Genomic DNA, 24,844 nt, shown 5'->3' on the forward strand with positions numbered 1-24,844 from the left:
GGGTGGCCAATCCGGGGATCGGGATTGGCGGGATCCCGGGATTTAGCCCCCAAAACGCTGGGATTTCAATCCCGGGATTGGAGTTTCCAATCTCGGGATTTCGGTATTAAACTGCGCATGAGCACTCAGACGCTGCCCGGCTTCTCCCATACCCCACAGTGCAGCACTGCGCAGCGTGACGAGGTCACACTGCGCAGGGCACAGCCGCACATCCACCTCAGCCACCCGCCCGCCCACCCAGCGCTCCCGAGTACCGGCCACCCGCCCACCCAGCGCTCCCTGCCACCCGCCCAGCGCTCCCTGCCAAGCCAACCCGCCGTATGAGCCTTCCTACCCACCCACTCAGCAACCCAGCTCCCGGCTGCACCAGGGACCAGGCTCCCGGCCGCCCATTTAGCAACCAAATGTAAGTAAATATGCGGGCGGCCAGGGTGTTTTTTTATTATTAGGAAGCCGATCCCGGGAATCCCGGGATTGAGCATTTTTCAATCCCGATTCCCAAGATTGAAAAAAAATGCCCCAGGATTGGCATCCCTAATCAGGACAAGCAAAGGCTGCAGTAATTTGGTGAGAATATCAGTAACCATCCTCTGTATTTTCTGCACTGACATACTCCCCTCCACCAGGCCAGTGTAACCTATATCATTTTTACACACATTTATTTATTTATTTATTAACAGTTTCTTATATAGCGCAGCATATTCCGTTGCGCTTTACAAAGGAGACAGTGATACAACAAACAGGGTATTTACAGTCAAAATGCAATAATATATAAATGTATGAACATACAGTACCATACCGCCCAACATGACCCATGACCTAGTTAATTGATAAGAAAGGTGTTTCACCACAGGTGATAGCAATCATACAATACCCGGGAAGTCCGGGAAAAGAGTATTGTGTCCCTCCTGGAGACGGTCATGTTGGGAGGTACGGTATGCAGTACACGCTACATATAAATGACACACAAATGTATGCAGCAAATAACAACACTGGCGACTTATAGGGATGGCCATTGGCCACTCATAGCAGACTCGTCATTGGCTGCTATCGACAATTATTATATTTTATTCATAAGGCTCCACAAGTGGTTGGCAGCGCCACACATAGAGCACACATCAGAACAATACAGAGTACACAGAACTTAACATTACAGTTTCTAAAAAACTAGAACAGAGAGGTTAAAATTAAAATCACAATTCTCTGTACACAATACATACTGCAAAGGAGCTGTCTGTGTACTACTGAGGGGGAATAGACGAATGATTAAGAGTGAGAAGAGATGCCTGTATAGACAGTTGCTCAGTAGGAGAGAACTGTGTTTGAACTAGTGCAGGAGAAGAGGGCCATGCTCTAAGGATCAAGGTGGGGCTGTAGATGTAGCTTATCTAGACTTAAGTAAAGCTTTTGACACTGTCCCACATCGCAGACTGATAAATAAACTTGAAAGCTTGGGATTGGATTCTAAGATAGTTGAATGGATAAGAGCATGGTTGCAGGACAGAAAACAGAGAGTTGTAGTAAACGGAGTACAGTCAAGTCAAAGGAGGGAAAGGTTACAAGTGGGGTACCCCAGGGATCTGTACTTGGACCAGTGCTTTTTAATATCTTTATTGGTGATATTGCAAATGGAATTGAGGGTAAAATGTGCCTTGTTGCAGATAACACAAAGGTATGCAACAGGGTAGACACACCAGGAGGGGTAAAACAAATGATTGAGGATCTAGGCAGATTAGAGAAATGGTCAAGAGCATGGCAACTACAGTTTAAGACTCAATATAGTATAAATGGCACTATAATGGAAACTACTGAGGAAGAGAGGGATCTAGGTGTCACTATTTCAGGGGACTTAAAGGCAGACAGGCAATATAACAAAGCAATGAAGAAGGCAAGTCAGATGCTTGGTTACACAGGGAGAGGTATCAGCAGTAGAAAGAAAGAAGTAATAATGCCACTGTATAGGTCATTGGTACGGCCTCATCTAGAGTACTGTGTTCACTTCTGGAGGCCATATCTCCAGAAGGATATAAATACATTAGAGACCATACAAAGACTGTACTACATCACAAAACATACCAGGAAAGACTAAAAGATCTTAATACGTATACTTAGTAGCAGAGACGGGAAAGGGGGGACATGATAGAAACTTTCAAATATATCAAGGGCTTTAACAAGGTACAGGTGGGAGACATTCTTTACAGCAGGCATGTCCAACGTTGGCCCTCCAGATGTTGTAAAACTACACATCCCAGCATGCATTGCCACAGTTTTGCTATTAGAGAATGCTATAACTATTGCAAAGCATGCTGGGATGTGTAGTTTCACAACATCTGGAGGGCCAACGTTGGACATGCCTGCTTACAGGAAGAGGAGCAGCAGAACAAGAGGACATGCACTGAAACTAGAGGGAGGAAGATTTAGGGGAAATTTGAGGAAGAATTACTTCACAGAGAGGGTAGTGGATAAGTGGAATAGCCTCCCATCAGAGGTGGTAGAGGCAAATACAGTAGTACAATTTAAACATGCTTGGGATAGGCATATTGATATCCTTACAAAAAAATAAGGATCAAATATGGTTTGAGGTAACATGTTTAAAAAAGGGGCAGACTAGATGGGCCAAGTGGTTCTTATCTGCAGTCAAATTCTATGTTTCTATGAGCTTACAATCTAGAGATGGTTTTCCAGTCGATACAAAGACAAGATGTTCTCCACTATTGGTCCATGCTTCCTTCCTTAAACAGTTTTTAAGCCACCATCTGCACTGTTAAGGGGTGTACACACGCTTCTATTTTGCTAGGTTTTCCATTCGATTTTAATTATAGAAGCAAAATCAAATCGAAATCAAATGGTTTTTAAGATGCTCTCGATCTGCATTCGATTTAATGCGCACTTCCGTTTTCTCTACATATCGAATAGAAAAATAGACTGTGCAGGCAAGGAAATATCGAGTTCAATCCAGTAAATCAAATGTGTACACTGTGCATTGAATGTAAATCGAATTCGATATAGAAATCTAAAGCAAAAGCGCAGATCGAATGTGAAATTGAATGTAAAAGCAAAGGCCAAATCGAAAGGGCGTTGAATAGGTGAAATTGAAAGCAAATCGAATCAAAAGTAAATTGATACATGTGTACACACCTTTATGCTGATGAACATCGATGGTGCATCACCACTGGGCCCCCTACCCTTTCCTAATAACCATAACAAATTAAAAAATATTATATTTGAAAAAAGATGTTGAACAATTCCATAGTAAAGAAGGAAATCTCATATTAACAGAGAGGAAAATATCTTCTCCCCGGCACCCACAGAGCAATACATACAGAATACAAAACTCCAAGCATAGTATATCCACTATAATACAATGCATTAGTCATAGTGCAGCGCTCGGGGTGCAGTTACAGCAGCAGCCAGCAGGTGGCGCACGCTTTCCCTCGGTAGGCTGGACTACAGTAATAATAGGAATGTGAATGGGTGTTGGGGGGAGGACGGGAGTTCCTTGTAGTCTCAGGGAGAATTGCAGAGAAGTTGCTTGGTCCGTGCTGCGGGGCAGAAGCTGTTACATGTGCAGGAGGGGGGCACCAGGAACAGGTAAGAGACCACCTTGTTGGCTGAGCTCGGCCTCCTGTGCTGCTGCATTCACATTGCTGGGGGTTATTCCATCAGAGTCAGACTGCTCTGTCCTGCAGGTGGTTCGTGACTTGCCCGAGCAGCAGGCATCAGCCACACTCGCCTATGGGGCTGGAAGTGAGTGAGTGTGTCACATTTGTATCACACTTGATATGTGAGTTCCTGTGATTTTCTGAGCCTTGCTAGAGCGGTCAGGCTTTATAGTGTTAACCCCCACACATAATACTGCCTATTATCATGGTGTAGTGCTGAATAACAAGTGCTGTGTGGATTCTGTCTCCCCCTTTGGTCACTGCAGGAGGTAGGTCACACATATATGTCACTGTCCCCCCTCCCTGCAGGAGACATGTTACACACATATGTCACAGGCTGTGATGGTCCCAGGAACATACTGATGAGCTGCCAGCTGGGGAGGTGCTTTGGTCCCTATAGTAGGTCCATGAGAGCCCCCTCCCCCTGCCAGCACCTGATACTTGTTACCTGGATCTGCAACAATTATTAGCACAGCACTATGTGCATCTGTAATGTAATATTGTGTGAGGCTGTGGCAGATAGCATTCATCTCGGATTTAATATATTATCGAACACTTGTGTAGGAAAAATATTTCTCTATCTATGCTACATTAATACAAATGTATTTTGATATCAATGGGTGGTTAAGGTTGGAAAAAGTTCACAAAATACCCCCAAAATCTTGGAAAATATTTTTCATGTGTTGACTTTGTGCATGTCAACAAATTGAAAGTCGACTTAAACATTCTGTCAGCTATCCCCTTGCAGCTGGAAACTTGCATTATTTCAGTGGGGCTTGGAGTGTTTATTCCATTGTAAGCTTCAGCAAATTGTTTCCTTAATTTGCCAAACTCATGTCTATATGAATCTCTATCTACATGTAATTGCAATCTGGATTTACATGTATATTAAAATAAAAGCCTTAAATAAAATGCAGCGTGGCAATTGCCAGTAGGGTATGTTAAGATGGTGAGAAACACTGTCAGGCATTTTGTATAACCCATGCAGGCACGGGGAGAATATACAAACTCTGCACAGTTAGGGCCATGGCGGGAAGGGAACCCATGACCTCAGTGCTGTGAGGCAGTAATGCCAACCATTACACGGTCCGTGCTGCCCAGCTGTACATTGGAGGTGATCACAGAGGTTGGCAGGAATCTGTGTATTGTGTAATAAACAAGCGACATGCTTTAGGTAATGAAATGAATGGGCCTCATATGGGTGGCTTCCTCATCCCTTACTCCCTGGTAATAGCAATGTTGCAGTGCCTATACAATTATATCTATGACCCTTTTACACATAATTTTGATGCATCTGTCAGAAAAACCATGTTAAGATTGCCATATCGTATGTGTTTTACCTCCGGTTCCGATCTGATGCATGGTCCCGTGCCCATCTGATTCAGAGATTGCCATGGCTGCCACAAGGATTTGTTGGATCCTGTGTGAATCAATTGAGCGGCATACGATACAAAAATACAAATACGATACAAAAGGAGCAATGTATCGTATGCGATCCTGCGGACTGGCGGGTAGTTGGAGGGTCGCATGCAATGCCGCGCAGTAGTGTATAAACGTGGTAACTGTGAATATTGATTGGCTGTACTGGAATCTCCATGCCCTTCAGGTGAAAATATTCTCCCTTTATTACCACTGATCTGGCGCCAGCAATAAGGGACCTGTTCTTTAGGCCACAACCTGTTCCCTACACACCTGCTGCCTGGCCTGTTACCCTCTGCGCCGGTGTCCGTTCCCCTCCTGTCACCTTAGGTGCATATTGTGACCAGAGGAAAAAGTGTCCGTTGTAAGTTGGATGCACAAATACAATATTTTGTGCAGTTTTTGGTAGTGTTACCCAATCTGCGTGACCATCGTATAGTGCAGGGTGTGGATCGTTTGTTCAACCACTATTAGTTGGCATGCATTAGGTCGACATGGGAAAATGTCAACCCGAGTTTTACATAATTTTTTTGTGTGTCAATGTTGGCATAGGTCAACATGACACCATATAAGTGTAGCACGTCGGCTCACCATGATGTCTTGTGATATTCTCCATCGATATCCACTGGGATGGTTAAGTATAAAGAAGCCAGTTAAAAAAAAAAAATAATACTAAAAAAAAATCATGAAAGACTCATGTTGACCATTTTGACTTTTTTTTTTCATGTGTCGTCCTAATGGCCACGTACTATAGTGTGTAACCCAATTTATCGTTTACAAGTTGTGCATTAAACCATCTGTTGGGATGGTGCCATGCTGCTCTGTGCCCCTGAGGAATGACCACAATTCCTACTACCGCTCATTCCGTTGGATAACGGTCTCGTTAGGTTTTGTTATTATTAGTATGTTATACTGTAATGTTTGTTTTATTTATTTATTTATTTATTAACAGTTTCTTATGCAGCGCATGCATATTCCGCAGCGCTTTACAGAGTATACACATCAGTCCCTGCACCAGTGGAGCTTACAATCTATATTCCCTACCACATATATACACACACACACACAGACATTCTAGGGTTAGTTTTTGTTGGAAGCCAATTAACCTACCTGTGTATTTTTGGATTGTGGGAGGAAACCGGAGTACCCGGAGTAAACCCACGCAAACATGGGGAGGATATACAAACTCTGCACAGTTAGGACCATGGTGGGAATAGAACCCATGACCTCAGTGCTGTGCGGCAGTAATGCTAACCATGACACCATCCGTGCTGCCCCAATACATGCATACAATAGATGCAGCCATATAAATAGAATGGTCTGAACACCAGAAATGTAAGATTCAATGATACAGTTCCATTTAAATTGGGATACCCTTTGGTAGGTATTTGGTGAATAGATCTACAGTGTCTAAATAGATCATCATTAGGTCGACACACGGGGGGGGGGGGGGGGGGGGGGAAGGTCTACAGTTCACAGGTCAACATGATTTTCTCACCTATTTTTGTGTGTGCCAACAGGCGGTATTTTATGCCCTGCCATCCACTACGGCGGGGGAATAAAATAGTGTGACAAGCGCAGCGAGGGGACGCGGTACACTTTGAAGGTGCCCATGTTGACTATGTCAAAGTTCGGGCCAAAAATTGGGAAAAACTCATGTGGACCTTGCCATTGCAGACCTAATGCTTGTATTGACATTTCAACCCTGTCGACTTAAGCCATGTTGACCCATTTCAGGTATCGACCTAGCCCTGTTGACCTTCAGTGTTCTATGTCATGAGTACTGTATATAATTACATTTGTGTTGCTTTACAGCGGAGAGGTTGTATTACAGAGCATCAATAGGATATGGTTTCCTGTGGTCCCCAGGAGCTTGCAGTCAAGTATTGCCGCAGTCAGGATACAGATGCAGTGCGATACATTGTTGTGGTTCCTTCCATGGCTTAATATGGGGATATCTTTTCATGTTGCAATGTCCTGGCCCCCTGCATTCTCTTCCTGCTCCCAGTGTATATACTGTTCTGTTTTATCTAGGTGGGAAGTCCCTCCAGACATTGGAAAACAGATGCGGTATTGTACACACAACAGGTATAGATACAACTTATCAGGACTGAGAACTCAATGCTGACAAAGAGAGTACAGTGAGGGAGCCATGTGCAGTAATCACTACTGAGGGAACAGCATCTGGGTCAAGAGTTATTCAGCTCGTTACATTTTTCCATCAGCCTTGTTCTGGTTGTTTAACGCTCTGTAAACATAGTTGCCACCTGTCACATAAATGTGTGATAATAATAATCAGTGGGCCTCAACAGAGGCAGCAGTGGGGGCAGTGACACCCAGGTGCGGTACCCCCACCCCCTCCCTGTGTGATGTCACTGGCTTGCAGAGAGGTAAAGTATCAACCAATTAGCACCTGTACGTTTACAGGCTGTGTTTGAAAAATGACAATTAGATGCTGATTGGTTGGATGGTACTTTGTGCAAATCGAAGATTGAGAGAGAGACAAGGTGCGTACACGTACAGATTTTCTGTCTGATCTATCTGGTCGGAACAAATACCTGGAAATGTATGGGAGCATATGACAATCAAAAAATTGTTCCCAAACACTTGAAAACAGACAGTGATCAGTCAGACAAATTGTTTAATCGTTCTGATATAACAAATTTTTCAAAGCATATTTTTTTTTTCAGTTTTCCTGCATTTGGGTGGAAATTTTTGATTGTCATATGCTCCCATGCATTTCCAGGTTTTTGTTCCAACCAGATAGATCAGACAGATAATCTGTACGTGTGTACGCACCTAGAGAGAGATCAATGACAGATAACAGATTAGATGTATTTAGGCCAAAGCCCGGAACATGCAGTGTTGAGAGTTTGGGCCTATAGTTTTTCCACATTTTCCTCTAAGAGGGGTACACTCTGATCCCTTCCAGTACCTCCGCGGTTCTAAGCTACATAGAGAGCTGGCAATTAAGTGGTTGGATCTGGAAGAAGATCGGCGATGTCAAGGCAGAGTTTATATCGACATTAACAGAGGATAGACACAAACAAAAGTCAACGGGAACGTGGGTGACAATGACAAGTTTACACATTTTTTTTAGGTGTCTATGATGACATAAGTCAACATGGACACCGCATAAGTGTTCATGTTGACTTACGTCCTCTTGTATGGCTTGCCATGCTTCAGGTACACTATTTTATTCTCCTTCTATGTCCACTGGGATGGTAAAATATGAACATGTCGATTAAAACAAAGAAATCATGAAAAACTTGTCACCGTGGACCACATTCCTGTCAACCTTTTGATTGAGTCAATCTTCTGTTAATGTTGATCTAGACCATGGGTCCTCAAACTGCCGCCCTCCAGATGTTGTGAAACTACAAATCCCAGCATGTGAACAGGGGTTAAAGAGCGGCTCTATTGCGCATATAGCTGCCTATTTGGTGCCCTTTCCTCTAAGGTTCCTCAAAAAAAACTTCACCAAAACACCATAGAAACAAGAAGATGGGAAAGGTCACTTATCAGGCGCTTGAGATCTTATGTTCTGCGCTGTTGTCTCCAAATCATTCAGCACATAGAAATAAATGAATAAAACTGGATAGTGAAGTATGTCAATCACCAGTATATCATTTAATAACACTTAAACCATTAAAAACATTCAATAGGCACAATAAATTGATAGGCACATAAACATATTAAAAACTTCAGAATAATAAGCACTAGAAGGTAAAGTGCATGTGCATCCAAGGCAAGGCAAAAGTTGGAGGATTACCCAATCTTATGGGAACTGAGTTCTCACCAGTCCCACAAACGTTTAAAATGTAGTCTCTCCAGGGCACATCGGCTGGGCGCTTGTGCTGCCAAAGGTCCTGGTCCAACAGTCACTTTGTCCGCCTCATACACAGTCCACCAACGAGTTTCTTCCTCCGTAGAGGACTTTTTCAACGCGGTTTGCTCCAAAGCGGAATGAGCTGGACCCGATTTTTCAACGCTATCTTGTTCACCCTATGCCTCACACACAGGACACGTGGCATCTAATAGCTCCAGACAAGCTATTAGATACCACGTGTCCTGATAAGTGACCTTTCCCATCTTCTTGTTTCTACAAATCCCAGCATGCCTTGCCACAGTTTTGCTATGAGGGAGTGTTAAAACTGTGGCAAGTCATGCTGGTATTTGTAGTTTCACAACATCTGGAGGGCCACAGTTTGAGGACCCATGATCTAGACCAGCGGTTCCCAACCTTTTTTCTCTCCCGTACCCCTTGATTAGGCTTTTCATTGATAAGTACCCCCTCCTCTCATTTTGAAATATGGACAGTACTTAGCGGTATGCGGATCCTTATGCATGTCGTTATATTAAGGAGGAGCGGAGGAGTAGTACACAGCCAGGAATCATGCCCTTCTGTGTCTAGACACTGGTTGTGTATTATCTCCAGGATTCCCGCTAACTCCGATTAATGCCGCTGCTTCCTCCACCTTTGTCAGTGCTGGGCAGATGACTGCTGATGTCTGAGGGCAGCATGGGAAGTTCCCAGTGGATTGCTGGTCAGGCATATGACACAACATGGTTTGTCTCCATGGCAATGGGTCTTCAGCTATCAAAAGACCTTTTCATCGCCCGCCATTACCAATATTATTTTCAAGTACCCCCAACTGGTCTGCAGAGTACCCCCAGGGGTACTAGTACCCCAGGTTGGGAACCACTGATCTAGACTCTGCCAACTACCAACGGTTCTAACTAGGTGCGTTTGACCATCAGTGGCTGACCCACCTAATTGTCGATCAGACTCCCTCCACCCCCCCACCCCCCCCTGCAGGATGTGCCGATGCGCTATACAGTGGCCAGCGGTAATAGACAGGTAAGAAGTGTTATGAGTTGACAAGGAGAAAGGGGTGTCTCATACCCGCTCCCCCCGCATCAGTTCCTAGTCCTTGGGGACGTTCTAGTATTTAGTTTTTTTTTTAATTTACAAAGATATACTAATAAAAGTTTAGCTGCCATCTACATTCTCAGCAAAGGCAAAGTGAGATATCAGTGATGGATCCAGTGCTCCCAACTGGGTAAATCTGTACAGCTCCATGTGAGCCAATCACTTTGGAACAAGACATTTCTTTGACACAGGAGAACCATTGTTTCAATATGAAAACATAACTTCTTCAGGCGTGTTACAGTCATCCTTCTCCACCTGATCAGAGAGCCTTTCTCAGCTGTGTTTTTTTCCACCCCACCCAGAGCCCTTTGTATCTCCTGGTCTGATCAAAGGCGATGTGATGTAACACGTGTCTACAGGAGCATTCAGGACTGTGTTTATGCATCTGGGTGGGAAGATCACTGGGTGGCTGCTGGCCTCAGATGGTTTCATATCCGCAGAGCAGGAAGATGCTTCTCTGCCACACTGCAACAGCTGGCTGGAAGGAAACCTAATGATTCCTAGGGGATGGAGAATGGCACCCTAGAGACAGGCAGGACAGTGCAGGATTATTATTATTATTATTAATATTTATACACTGCTGTTCTCTAATAGGGTTCAAGGCGCTTTATAGAAACCATGGCATGAGATCCGACCACACCAGGCTTGGCTTTCCCTGACATGGTCGCATGGGATGCGACCAGGCAGAAGTGACCACTGTGCGGCTGCTCACAGAGGGACCTCCCGGTCCTTCTGCTTATTGGATCCTACCCCCAATGTCTGCCCTATTGCTAATCAGGAAGTCCAGCAGCGTAACCCCCTACCCCGCAACCACGGATAATGAAAGCCACTTGGGAAATGTATTAGAAGCCCCATTCTTTGCCTGCATACATTCAGCGGCTGTAGGATGGGTTTTCGATGTCCCAGCATTCATCAATGAATAACTGATGTTTACTTGAAAAAAAAAAATCATCTCTAAATAAAATTGTCCGATTTTTTTTTTTTTTTTTTTTTAAATTTCTAAATCTAATTCAATCACTGAGACAAATATTAGCCAGTTTGAATACCAAAGATTCTCTTACCTGAAAGATAGAATGCTGACCCTTTATTGTATTGATGGCCATCGGTGTGTGATTGCCATCGATGTTAGCCAGCTATGTAATGGATTACATCGTTGGTTTCACCAACCCATGGTCAGCCCTTTCCTTTGACTGACTGGCTGCTGTGCCAATCAGAACCTGGGGACAGGGCTTCACCTGTGTCAGGGACCGACCTATGCCTTATGCTTGATCAATTTGCAGATCAGACCTGTCAAGAGCCGCGGACATGGGACATATGAGAGACATTATGTACCAAATTAGAAGTCACAAATCCCACAGCAGACAGACAGAAGTGACTATATATAATTCTGTCATCCCCTTTGTGCCTCTGCTCCCTGTCTACATAAGCAGTTTACATTCTAGTACTGCCTCCGGGTCTGGAGCTACTAAGCTTGAGGAGCATCAGTCATGCAAGAAGGGTGAAGCCACTTAAGGCCCATTTGGCCCTTTTTACGGCCCCGTGTTAGTACATATGAGATTAGTATAGATATGGTAAGTGATGGGTGTACCGCATCACAGAAGCAATTCTTTGTACATACCGCCCCATACCATTATCCCACTGCATTTTCTACCAGTGACGTGTTACCTTAAATATCTATGTATAAAGTCTGCTACAACTTCAACCAAGTTATCTACAGTTTAAGTCAAAACTGGGCTGGATTAAGGCTTGTGGGAGCCCCAGGGTAACTAATACATGGTGGTCTACCAATACAATTATCATATTAAAAAGTATAAAGTATTACCTTTACCCCAAATTTGGGGAATACACCACAGTGCACCTAGTTTACACTATGCCATGCAGTGCCACAGTTTATTTTCCGCCACACTTTTACACGGGTGTTCCGCATCCTCACTAGTCTAGTACTCATCTAGTATTTTCTGTATGTTGTTTAATCACCACATGGGGCCTAATTCATGTTTGTATGAAATGGGGCGATTACCATCAGACTACAAATGTGGTTGAAATACACAAAAGCCAAAGCGCAGTGCCACTGTGATCCTGGTTGCATTGAGGGTTTCATGGCAAAGTGACCGCTTGGAGGTGTTAACAGGGAGTGTAGCTGGTAAAATGCACGCGTGTCATGGCTGATCTGCCGTCCGCTGCGAGCGCAGACGTGTAAAAACATGGCATATGTGGCACTTCTGGTCTGCCTTGTTTTTGCATATAGGTTGCAAATGTATAGGTGATTGCAAATGAATTTGCGATGTCTGCAGTGGGCGTCTTTCTTCATTTCTGTGTGTCAGCAGCACTTACTATCATTGCCAGGACCACAATTGGTTTTGTGTACATACATGAATTAGGCCCATTATGTGGTCAGGACTGTTTCTATTGAGCGGTAAACTTGAAAGCCGCTTGTTGTGTTCTGTCTTCTTCTGACAGCGAACAGCAGGAAGTGTTGTGCGTTCCATCAGTCATCCTCAGATCTTGTGGTTTATGTGTTCCCTGTGTCATTAAAGGAAGGAAATGTATATTCTTCATTCAGCCGCAGCACAGCCTCTTCCATATCATTTCTGCGAGTGGGAATACGTTTTGGAGGAGAATTACTTCTCTCTTCTATTTTACTTTGTCCGGTTATCCAGGAGATCCTTGCCCCAATTCTCATTAAAATGCAGACTGAGACAATTCTCAAACCACTTTAGTGGTTAGCGGTTTCAATTGATGGTTTGACAATGTCTAGGTCAACAGTCAATAGGTTGACAGTCAGTGTGAAGAGGGCAGTGACGTTCCACTAATTGAGGGTCCATGTTGGCCAATGTCGACCACCAAAAGAACCCTGTGAGAAATGTATTGCCCTTTTTTAATGTCAACTTTAGTGCATGTTGACCTTTCTCATGTGACCTTTTACCTGTAGACCAATAGTGGTTGACCTGTTGACTGTCAGCCTGGACATTGTTGCTCTGAAGGTGCGTACACACGGGGGCGATTTTGTACACTATCGCAGGAAATATGGTCGCTAAGCGACCATATTGCCCACGATGGGAGTGTGCACCGGCGATATATCGCCGGGTGCGCACTCCCGTTTTTACCCCTGTAGTGATCGCTGGTCGCAGGAACATGCTCCCCCCGGCAGTTTCATTTTCATCAGCGACCATCTCTGGTCACTGATGAAAAGGAGAAACTGAGCCATATATTGCTCAGCCATATATTGCTCAGCCATATATGGCTGAGCAATATATCTCCCCCTGTGTACGGGGCTTTACAATCTACACTGGTGGTTGGTGAAGTTTTGCACGTGTCTCGTTTCCAGGCCACATCGTTTTATCATGTCTAATTAGACCCTTTAAATTGTTCTAATTTGGGTCCTATATTTGGGGGAGATCGATTATATTATAAATACACACACACACAGCTTGGAGAGAGATACAGTGGAGAATTTGTTCATCCCAAGCAATCGGCTTCTGTTCTATTTATTTCTAATACAGACTGTAAAATGTCAGAAGCTGATTGGTTGTACCTCTCCACTTTATCTCTCTCCATGATTTGAGAAATCTACTGCAGATTTATTTACCATGTTATCAGTTTACACTTACTGCAAAGGAGCATGAGGAAACGGTATACTGTCGTTAGGTTGACACATATAAGGTCGTCATGCATTGGTCCAGTCGACAGTCAAAAAGGTCGACGTGTGTTTTTTCACTTTTTCTTTTCTTTTGAGCCGACATGTGCCGACAGGCAGTATTTCATGCCCTACCATCCACTAGGGTCATGGAGGGAGAATAGAATAGTGTGCTGAGTGTAGCGTTACGCTTTGACAGTGTCCATGTCAACATGAAAAAAACCATGTCGACCTAATGTTTGTGTCCAACCATGTAGATCTTAGGCATGTAGACCTATTTCATGCGTCGACCTTCAGTGGTCGACCTAATGCATATCGATTCAATGGCTCATACCAATCTTGGAGAGAGATAAAAGTACCAGCGAATCCACTCCTAGAAATGAAAGTTAGGAGTAGATTAGTTGGTTTTGATACATCTCCAAAATGTTAGCGGAAATAAATAGTTTTGGTGCATGTTTGGTTTGTCACCCGCGGTTATTGCCCAAGTTTTACACATGGATTTATTGAAGTGGAGGATATAAAAGCCACAATAGCAGCTTCTAAACAACCTTAATAATGCGGCATCAGCCAGCGGAAGTGTTATCCTTGGATATAAATGTTAAAATGCTGCCAACTGGAACATTACTTGATTGTCACTGAGGTAAAATCCGGATGCACTATTGTGTCTACCTCTTGTGGTTTTTTGTGAAAGGCAAAATGTGAAAAAATAAATGGGACTACAGATAGGAGTGGGTCGGCGCTGGTATCCGGGAGGGTTGCCCACCTTTCCAGGGGGTCAGGAGGATTAAACTTGATATGGGAGTCTCATAGCCTCGTTTTGGACCCCATTGCACTGTATAAGTACCTGTTGGAAGGCGGGAGCAGACATGATGACTGCACATACACAGGTTTTATTGCTGTGGTAGAGGAAGTGAGCATCACTGTGATTACACAGGTCTCCCTGCCACACACCTGTCTGTAGAGTCTGCTCCCCTAGTGTAATATACATAAGACAGGGAGCGTATGTTGTCCATTGTGACCGAGTGCTGTGCTTGAATCGCTGACCCCAAGAAGGCTGAAGTTGGCTTGTTTTTCGGCCAGCTTCTTATTCACTTCTTATTCGAGCTCCAGCTTCTTATTCAGCACATTCACTTTTACAAGGGTTAATGAGCCTTAAGCCACAAATTTGACACCAAAAATCAACATGGGGATCAAGTACATATGACCCACTTGCAATTTCTTTTGACCAACTAGGATTTGGGCAGTAAAGTGGGAATAGAGCCCAGATTTCATCATTTTGAATAAGTAGCTGGTGTCCTGCAAGGGTTAAACAGCGTTGGTCAAACAATATGACACTTGAAACCCACATAGGGGGGTCACTTTTATATGTGACCCACCTGCAAATAACTTTGACCAACAAGGATTTGGACAGAAATAGGGCAATAAAATGGGCATGGGTTTCATCTTTTTGAATAAGTAGCTGGGGGCATGAAAGGGTTAAACAGCGTTGGTCAAAACATGTTACATGTGAAACCCGCACAGGAGGGTCACGGACATATGACCCACTTGCAATTCCTTTTGACCAACAATTTGGGCAGAAAAAGGGCACAAAAGAGGGCATAGATGACCAACGCTGTTTAACCCTTTCAGGACCCCAGCTACTTATTTAAAAAGATGAGATCTGGGACCCATGCCCATTTTATTGCCCTATTTCTTCCCAAATCCTTGTTGGTCAAAAGAAATTGCAAGTGGGTCATATGTAAGTGACCTCCCGGTGTGGGTTTCAAGTGTAATATTTTTTGACCAACACTGTTTAACCCTTGCAGGACACCAGCTACTTATTCAAAATGATGACATCTGGTACCTATGCCCACTTTAGTGCCCTATTTCTGCCCTTGTTGGTCAAAATAAATTTCAAGTGGGTATGTAAGTGACCCCCCTGTGTTGATTTCTGATGTCAAATTTGTGAGCCAAGACTCATTCACTCTTGTTACACTGAATGTCCTGAATAAGAAGCTGGCGCTCTAATACGACGTGAATAAGAAGCTGGCGCTCTAATACGACGTGAATAAGAAGCTGGCGCTCTAATACGACGTGAATAAGAAGCTGGCGCTCTAATACGACGTGAATAAGAAGCTGGCGCTCTAATAAGAAATTAATAAGAAGCTGGCGCTCTAATAAGACGTGAATAATAAGCCACCTTCAGCCTCGTCTGACCCCACCCCTATGAGTTTCACCTTTCGGCGATAATGAGACACAGCTAATAATTATGGGCCAGTTCCCTGGCTGTGAAGCTGCTATGTTTTGTGGTCCTCTCCCCTCCCCCACACTTGCAGAACGTGTCTGTCTGGGACCTGGCTGGTCTGACTCTTTTCAGGAGCTCCCACACCTACTCTCCTGTGGTTTGCTGTCTGCAATGCTCCAGGCCACAGGGGAATTCATGGAAAACAAACAATTGCACAGGTTGTCTCTACAAGTCTGAGTGCAGCATGGTTTTGTGACTGGAAATGTTCTGGTAGACCAGTGGTGGAGAACCTCAGGCCCGGGGGCCGTATGAGGCCCCCGTAGCTGGTCTGAGTGGCCCTCCTACCCACCCGGCAGCTTTGCCGGGAGTCAAGTACAGGGAACTTCTTGCAAGAGGTTGCTAGTTCTTGCGAGATTCCTCTTAATTAACAGCAACCAGACACTGTCAGTCCTATTCAGCGGCAGCCGCCAGAACATGGGACGGCGACAGCAGGAAAATTTGTGAGAGAATTTTTACATATGGCCCCTGAAGGATTTTTCCACCATACAATTGGCCCTTGGCAATTGTAAAAAAAAAAAAGGTTCCCCACCCCTGTGGTAGACGATGGGCCGCTCAAATGAGTTAATTAGTGGCCAACAGCCTATATTTTTGTGTTATTTACCCATATGTTGTAGCCTCTGGTCTCGGGTGGTATAGAAGATAGGTAGGGATGCCAATCCTGGTCCATTTTTTGTTTTAATCCTAGGATTTGGAATTTAATAATGCTCAATCCCAGGATCCTGTGATTGGCCACCCTAATTTAAATAAAATTTAACAAGCCACCCCACACATTTAGTCATGTGGCTGGAAGGGGTGCTGCCAGGAGGAGTGGAAAAGCAGCCGGGAGCAGTTCGGTGAGACCAGGGGTTGTGGCCGGTGAGCTGTGTTGCGTATCCTTTGACCATGTCATGCTGCGCAGAACCGCACAGCCAGGGACAGAAGCAGCTGGGCAGCGTCTGAGCAGGTGTTGAGACGCTGCCCAGTATTAGACGGCACATACACTCTGCATGATGCACTTAACAGCATGACCTCACTGATGGCATCGTCCCATTTTGCTGTGTAGCACAGGAGACGGGACGCTGTGATGAGCGACCAGCGGGCATGTGCGAGGGTTCATACACACTATACAATCTGCACATTCTGTGTCGGAATGATATATCCTAAAATGGATTACATAGGGGCTGATTGTGGTTCATTCGCAAAAAAACAAATTCTCTCTCTAATGGACAAAACCTTGCTGCACTGCAGGTGGGGCAGATGTTACAGGTGCAGAGAGAGTTAGGTTTGTGTGAGTTATTTTGTTTCTGTGCAGGGTAAATACTGGCTGCTTTATTTTTACACTGCAATATAGAGATCAGTTTAAAGTACAAACCCCACCCAAATCTAACCCCTTCTGCACATGTTACATCTGCAGTGCACATGGTTTTGTTCATTAGAGAGAGAATTAGCTTTTTGCATGTGACCCAGAATCAGGCCCTTAGTGTGTACACAGCATTTGGGTACCTTGAGAATAGGAATTGGATAAGGTTGTTCGTTCACACAATGGGGGTGATTCAGAGTAGCACTCAATGCCAACATTGGTAATGTTTGTGTGTACACCGTATTACTGTCTTCCAAATCCGTTCCCTCCCTTTCCATTCCTTCTGTAAAGGTGCAGACTGGTTGATTCTTCTTCAGCCCCTGTGTTCTGTTCTGACAAGGCACAAGATAAAGCTGGCTGTAGTCACACTCTGATCTAGGAAGCGTACATAAAGAAACTGGAAATATAACGTTCTCCGCTGCCAACAAAGTTGATTTTGAGTTTCACAAGACTCCTCAGGAAATTCCCAATGAACCAATGTAATCCTTTTCTCTGAATCTGGTCCTCACATACCCTCAACGGGTCATGTTTTCTGAATCATGCACAGGTGACGTGATGTATTTTGCTGGGTCAGTAACATGACCTGTTGGGGGATACTTGAGAGTTGAGGCTGGAAGCCCTGCTCTGTGGGAACGCTGTACCTGCCATAGAGATGCCTGCTGTAAACACTTATGGGTCATACCTAATGAGGCAGGGGTGTTACCCTGTGGATAATTGTTTCATACAGGTACTGTGTCCACTGACCGTTGAGCCCTGAGAGGTGCACTTTAACAGGGATACGGTTGTAAGGTAGCCATTATGAAGGTCGACATACATTAGGTGGAACAGTAAAGGTTGACAGGCCTTAGGTCGACACACTTAAAAAGTCAACATGGCTTTAAGTCGACAAAGGTCATTAGATCGACACAAGCATTAGGTCGACATGGGTTTTTCACCTTTTGTTAGCCGACAGGCAGTATCTCATGCCCTACTGTCCACTAGGGCACGGAGGGAGAATACAATAGTGCCCAAAGCATGGCCAGCGGATGCCCTGCACCAATACGGTGTCCATGTCAACTGAGTTGACAATCGGGACAAAAAGTGAAAACCCCATGTTGACCTTTTGACTGTCAACCCAATGCTTGTGTCAACTTAATTCCCCTAACGACCTAAAGCCATGTCAACCTTTTGAGTGTGTCGGCCTTCCTGTGGTCGACCTAATGATCCTCACCCCCCTCAGGAGCTGCAAGGAAAAGTCAGCCTTAAAAGGCACTCTGGGATCTATCATGTGGGAAACCCGAATATTCCTGCATTTGCCCTGGACTCTGTGTTACTGCACAGGGAAAGTGCTACATAAATGACTAGCTACGTGACGCTTTTCCCTGCGCCGTATGTGTATTATTGGTATCAACGCATCAGAGCGGTACCAGAATTAGATACACAATAGTAGGGGGGATTGTACTGGTTATAATAAAATCCACCTTACAAACCCCTATATAAAATAAGACTGCGGGAAGTCTGTCCAATAGCAGTGACCTCACATTTATAGAAGTTGAGCAGTGGCATCAGATTTAGACCTCATGGGGCCCTAGGCATGATACCAGTTTGGGGCCCTCCTCTATCCAACAATCCATAGCACTATTTGTTGCTGCTGATTGGCATCAGTAGAGCAGCTTGTCATGCACAGTCTACCGATAAATGCTCAGCTGCGGGAATATCGGCAGTGTGTACAAATCTGAATCAGGCTCTTGGTCTATTGGAAGTCGGCTTACTACCTGTGTCACATGTAAAGTAAAGGTCCCAATACATTAGGCCGACTTGTCAGATGGACACGTCGGACCTTATTTCCCCGGCAGCTCCCCGGGAAGGCTCTGACACCATTTGGCACTTAATGTGTCAAGTTTTGCATGTGATAAATTGCATGTGAGGGGACGCGGTGTTCTCGGAGAGCCAGGCAGGGGAGCAGGGGGATGAGTTGCAGAAAAAAAATACCCATACAAATGAATGGGAGGCTGCTAATTGGCTGATCTCAGCCAATAAGCAGCCTCCCCTTTTTTATTATTATAATTTTTTTTTTTTTAACCTTGTCTCCTGGCTCTCTGAGAACACCACCGTCCAGCCCCCCCCCACGTCCACGCACCGCCTCTGTGAGTTCCCCACCTGCGTCAACTCACCGCCTCTATGAGTTCATCACCCCTGCCGGCTTCCTCCCGCTCAGCTCCGGGCTGCACATATGATGTATCTTATGTGCAGCCCGTCTGACCTCCCGACTCCGATGTGCGTGGGACCGTGCATCGGGTCAGACGGAATATTAAAACATAAGATTTGGTGCGGTTTATCGGCCCGATCCACTGGAATCTGGTCAAATCAGACCAAATCTCACTAGTGTATGGGGGCCTTAACCTGGCTGCCCACAGACAGTTGATGAGACCATTGCGTGTGTCCAAATATTTTTTATCCTATCAAAGAACATCACAGGAACTTCTGGAGTGTAGGCATGTCCATGTGATGTCATGATGTCACGTGGTAGTCGCGCAATTTATTTATTTATTAACAGTTTCTTATGTAGCGCACACATATTCTGCAGCGCTTTACAGAGTATAGTTGAACATTCACTTCAGTCCCTGCCCCAGTGGAGCTTACACTCTATATTCCCTACCACAGGTACACACACATTCTAGGGTTAATTTGTTAGGAGCCTGATAACCTACCAGTATATCTTTGGAATGAGGGAGGAAACCGGAGTACCCGGAGGAAACCCACGCAAGCACGGGGAGAATATACAAACTCCGCACAGATATAGCCATGGTGGGAATTGAACCCATGACCTTAGTGCTGTGAGGCAGAAATGCTAACCATTACACCGTCCATACTGCAATGTTCTGCTGGTAATGTTTTGGATGGCCAGGATAGCTTTATGGGGACCCTTGGCACCTGCTGGGCCCTAGAAAGGCACCAAGGTTGTCCTGTGGAAAATCTGCCTCTGAGTGGTGTAACTAGAGCAGGCATTCCCAACCACGGTCCTCAAGGCACACCAACAGTGCAGGTTTTAGTGATATCCAGGCTTCAGCACAGATGGTTTAATCAGAATCCCTCAGATACTAATTAAGTCACCTGTGCTCAAGCCTGAATATCTACAAAACCTGCACTGTTGGTGTGCCTTGAGGGCCGTGGTTGGGAATGCCTGATCTAAAGGGTTTTCTGGCAAACTCTGTAAAGGAGGGCCTCCATTTGGATTCATATAAACCCTTCGGTGTACATGTGCAGCTGCAGGTGTGTCCTTAACAACAGAGCCAAACAGGAAACTGGCAGATGTGAGGAGTTCTCTTTTCCTTTTGTGCCCCCATGCATTTATTTCTGCCTGCTGTCATTCAGGATATGCAGCTCTCAGCCAGCAGTGAAAGGGTTAGCATATGCCGCCTCCGCTCAGGCTTGAACTGGCGATTACAAGGATTAGACTGCAAAGCTCTGTCTTTAGTAGAACTGTTTGCTTTACACAATCATTTGCTGCAGAGGGAATATCCCCCCCCCCCATACAGATTCCTGCTGTGCTCTGTAGTGGCAGCGATGTCCTCTTCCTGCCCCCCTTCCCCCCCCCCCCCCCTCTCCTGCTACCTGCTAAAGATGCAGGATGTCCCAGGGCCTACTGTTTATTATCCAGGCTGACACTGCAAAAGTACTGGGGATTGGGACTTCCAGGAGTGCGCTGACCCATAATCAGGAGGAACTTGTCTGCAGCCAGAGCGGGAGCTGTTATAAGGAACATGGGGGGTACTTCAGAGCTGCTCGCTAGGTTGCATATATTCGCTGCCTAGCAAGGTAAATGCACGGGCAGACCCCCTGCGACCGCCCCATGCCTGTCCATCATAACGCAAACACCCCGGCCAGTGTATAACTCGCCAAAGGCGTTCGCTCCGAGGGGTGTGCACTTAAGTGACTGTGCCCATGTGCACTCCCCCACCATCGGGGATGGGGCCGAATACAAAAAAAAAACCTGTAGATGGTAGGGAAAATAGATTGTAAGCTCCACTGGCGCAAGGACTTGCCAAATATTCTCTGTAAAGCGCTGCGGAATATGTGTGTGCTATATAAGTAATAAATAGAAGAGCAAGTCGGGATGCAGTAGATCCGGTGTATGATTGGGGACAGGCGTCTCCTGAAGCTCTGCATGGTGTCTTTCGTTTAGTGGCTCATTATTGCAGCGTCCCAATTATTTTCATGGTTTGAAGGAAAACCCCCGTTTTGTTCCAGAGAGACCTTATCGGAGCCCCCTGGACAAAGAGGGGCTTTCAGAAGTTGTGCTGGCACCAAGCTCTGAGGCAATGCGGGTGGGAGGGGGAAGGCCAAGGTCTCTGCCAGGCTGGATAATTGCCTCTGTGTGGAGGAGCCTCACCTCCTTTAACTATAAGCCACTTGTTGCGCCCACTCCTAATATAATATAGTGCAAGTCATACCCAGTCCATCTCTCTGTATGGTAATCTGCTTCCCGCTAGCCTGGGGCTAGCTCGGCATTTAGATCTGTGGCCAAGGTTCAGCGATGGTGTCCGTTGCGGAGTAGTCTCGCGTGTGTCCTTACAATAAATGTTTTCGTCCATACGTTTGGCTCACCTGCTGCTGTGTGGGAAGCTTTTCTTGACCCAGCCAGGTCATCCTCTTGGCAGTATTGTGTACTAGAGCACACAATCCCTTCATCCTATCCTATGGATTGCTGGTGAAATCCAGGGCATCATTTACTTACCGAAACAAGGTATTTGTAATCTGCAGACCGGAATCTGCTGAGATACATGTAAAATGCCCATGCAGTATGCGGTCCCTGGGTTGATAATGTCTAGTTTAACAGTTACTAGGTCGACCACTAATGGTCGACAGTGACAAGGTTGACACCTATGAATGGTCAACATACCCTAGATCAGTGAGGGCTAACCTTGACACTCCCACTGTGGTTGAACTACACATCATGCTGGGATGTGTAGTTCAACAACAGCTGGAGTGTCAAGGTTCGCCATCACTGCCCTAGATTTACCTTGTTTTGACATTCTGTCAATGTCCATGTCGACATTCTGTCAATGTCGACATGGACATAGTCAACAGAAATAAGATCGCCATGAGTTTTTTTTTTTTTTTTTTTTTTTTTGAAAGGTGCTTTTTTTATACTTTACTATCCACTGGGCGTAGAAGAACAATATAAAAGTGTGCCTGAAGCAAATTTTAAAAACTCTTGTTGACCTTATTCATGTCAACCATGTCAACCTAAAGCTTGTGTTGAACTTTCATTGTTGACCTAGAGTATGTCGAACATTCTTTGCCGTACAGCACATACTACCTGTTAAATAAAAACAATAGTGTTTAGTAGTCACGTTCTATATGTGGTCACATTGCTGCTTTTCCTATACATAAATCTGTATATTTATAAGTCCTTTGTTTATGGTCGTGTTTATACTGTAGCCTGCAGAATATGGTAGGGGATATGTGTTGGTAGAATGGGGTGAAGTATTTGGGTATCCAGATGGTAGGTCGACAGTGTATAGGTTGACACCATATGGTTGACTTAGTCAATACAAGCAAAAGGTTGACATAACTGTGGTGACCACATGAAATGGTCAACATGGATTTTCTTACTTCACCAACCATTCATACTTTATCAACAACAATAACTCCAATTGGGAAAGGAAAACACTTGCGTTAACCTTTTTGATGTTGACAGTTTGAGGTAGCTGTGTTGGAGGGAGATGATCAGGTGCTGATAGGATGGTGTGAGGTAGGTGTGATGGATGGGGGTGGTGGTCAGGTGCTGATAGGATGGTGTGAAGTAGCTGTGTTGGATGGGGGATGATGTTCAGGTGCTGGTAGGATGGTGTGGGGGGTGGTGAGGTAGGGGTGTTGGATGGGGGTGTGGTCAGGTGCTGATAGGATGGTGTGAAGTAGCTGTGTTGGATGGGGGATGATGTTCAGGTGCTGGTAGGATGGTGTGGGGGGTGGTGAGGTAGGGGTGTTGGATGGGGGTGTGGTCAGGTGCTGATAGGATGGTGTGAAGTAGCTGTGTTGGATGGGGGATGGTGTTCAGGTGCTGGTAGGATGGTGTGGGGGGTGGTGAGGTAGGGGTGTTGGATGGGGGTGTGGTCAGGTGCTGATAGGATGGTGTGAAGTAGCTGTGTTGGATGGGGGATGGTGTTCAGGTGCTGGTAGGATGGTGTGAGGTAGCTGTATTGGGTGGGGGGTGGTGAGGTAGGGGTGATGGTCAGGTGCTGTTAGGATGGTGTGAGGTAGTTGTGTTGGATGGGGGTGTGGTCAGGTGCTGGTAGGATGGTGTGAAGTAGCTGTGTTGGGTGGGGGTGGTGGTGAGGTAGCTGTGTTGGATGGGGATGGTGTTCAGGTGCTGGTAGGATGGTGTGAGGTAGCTGTGTTGGGTGGGGGTGGTGGTGAGGTAGCTGTGTTGGATGAGGATGGTGTTCAGGTGCTGGTAGGATGGTGTGAGGTAGCTGTGTTGGGTGGGGGTGGTGGTGAGGTAGCTGTGTTGGATGGATGGGTGATCAGGCGCTGGTAGGATGGTGTGAGGTAGGTGTGTTGGATGGGGTTGGTCAGGTGCTGGTAGGATGGTGTGAGGTAGCTATGTTGGGTGGGGGTGGTGGTGAGGTAGCTGTGTTGGATGGATGGGTGATCAGGCGCTGGTAGGATGGTGTGAGGTAGGTGTGTTGGATGGGGTTGGTCAGGTGCTGGTAGGTTGGTGTGAGGTAGGTGTGTTTGATAGGGGTGGTGGTCAGGTGCTGGTAGGATGGTGTAAGGTAGGTGTGTTGGATGGGGTTGGTCAGGTGCTGGTAGGTTGGTGTGAGGTAGGTGTGTTTGATAGGGGTGGTGGTCAGGTGCTGGTAGGTTGGTGTGAGGTAGGTGTGTTTGATAGGGGTGGTGGTCAGGTGCTGGTAGGATGGTGTGAGGTAGGTGTGTTGGATGGGGTTGGTCAGGTGCTGGTAGGATGGTGTGAGGTAGGTGTGTTGGATGGGGTTGGTCAGGTGCTGGTAGGATGGTGTGAGGTAGGTGTGTTGGATGGGGTTGGTCAGGTGCTGGTAGGTTGGTGTGAGGTAGGTGTGCTTGATAGGGGTGGTAGTCAGGTGCTGGTAGGATGGTATGAGTTGACTGTTTTACAGTCTAGCTTCTAGTGGGAAGTCAGCTGTTATTACAGGATGGTCCAGTGGTTTGGTTGCAGGAGTGGAGGAAAGTCCCCTGTGCATGCTAGTATAGATCAGGTGGCTTCAGGAACATTAAAAGGTTCTCTAATTGAATGCAGTGAGCTGTCTGGCTGATTGTGGTCAGGGAGCTGATGTCACACACCCTTCTGTCGCAGTCGCAGCCCTTCCCTGGGGGGATGTGCATGTGAGCTCAGCTGTAGTCACTGCTTTCAAAGGACAGAGGGACGTTGTTAAGGAACGGAAGTGCAATCTTTATATGTGGGATTGACACTGGGAATAATTTATCATTCTCATGTAGATTTGTTCTGCTGTCTTTCCAAGCTGGAATCTGGCTTCCTGCCCTCTTTGCCTGTCCCCACTTATTTACTGTGACATGTGGATGTCCTGCAGCTTTCTGCAAGAGTACT

General features: G+C 45.6%; 1 protein-coding gene across 1 annotated transcript in view; it reads left to right on the plus strand.

Annotated features, from left to right (window-relative positions):
• The first annotated feature begins 3,442 nt into the window (after nucleotides 1-3,442).
• Nucleotides 3,443-24,844, plus strand: part of PLXNB3 (plexin B3) — a 79,309-nt gene continuing 57,907 nt past the window's right edge. Inside the window, exon 1 of the mRNA XM_083158836.1 lies at nucleotides 3,443-3,591. The gene's annotated coding sequence lies outside the window, so the exon portion shown is untranslated. The remainder of the gene's footprint in view (nucleotides 3,592-24,844) is intronic.

Source organism: Crinia signifera, chromosome 9 (assembly GCF_055691185.1).
Source record: "Crinia signifera chromosome 9, ASM5569118v1, whole genome shotgun sequence".
Lineage (NCBI taxonomy): Eukaryota > Metazoa > Chordata > Amphibia > Anura > Myobatrachidae > Crinia > Crinia signifera.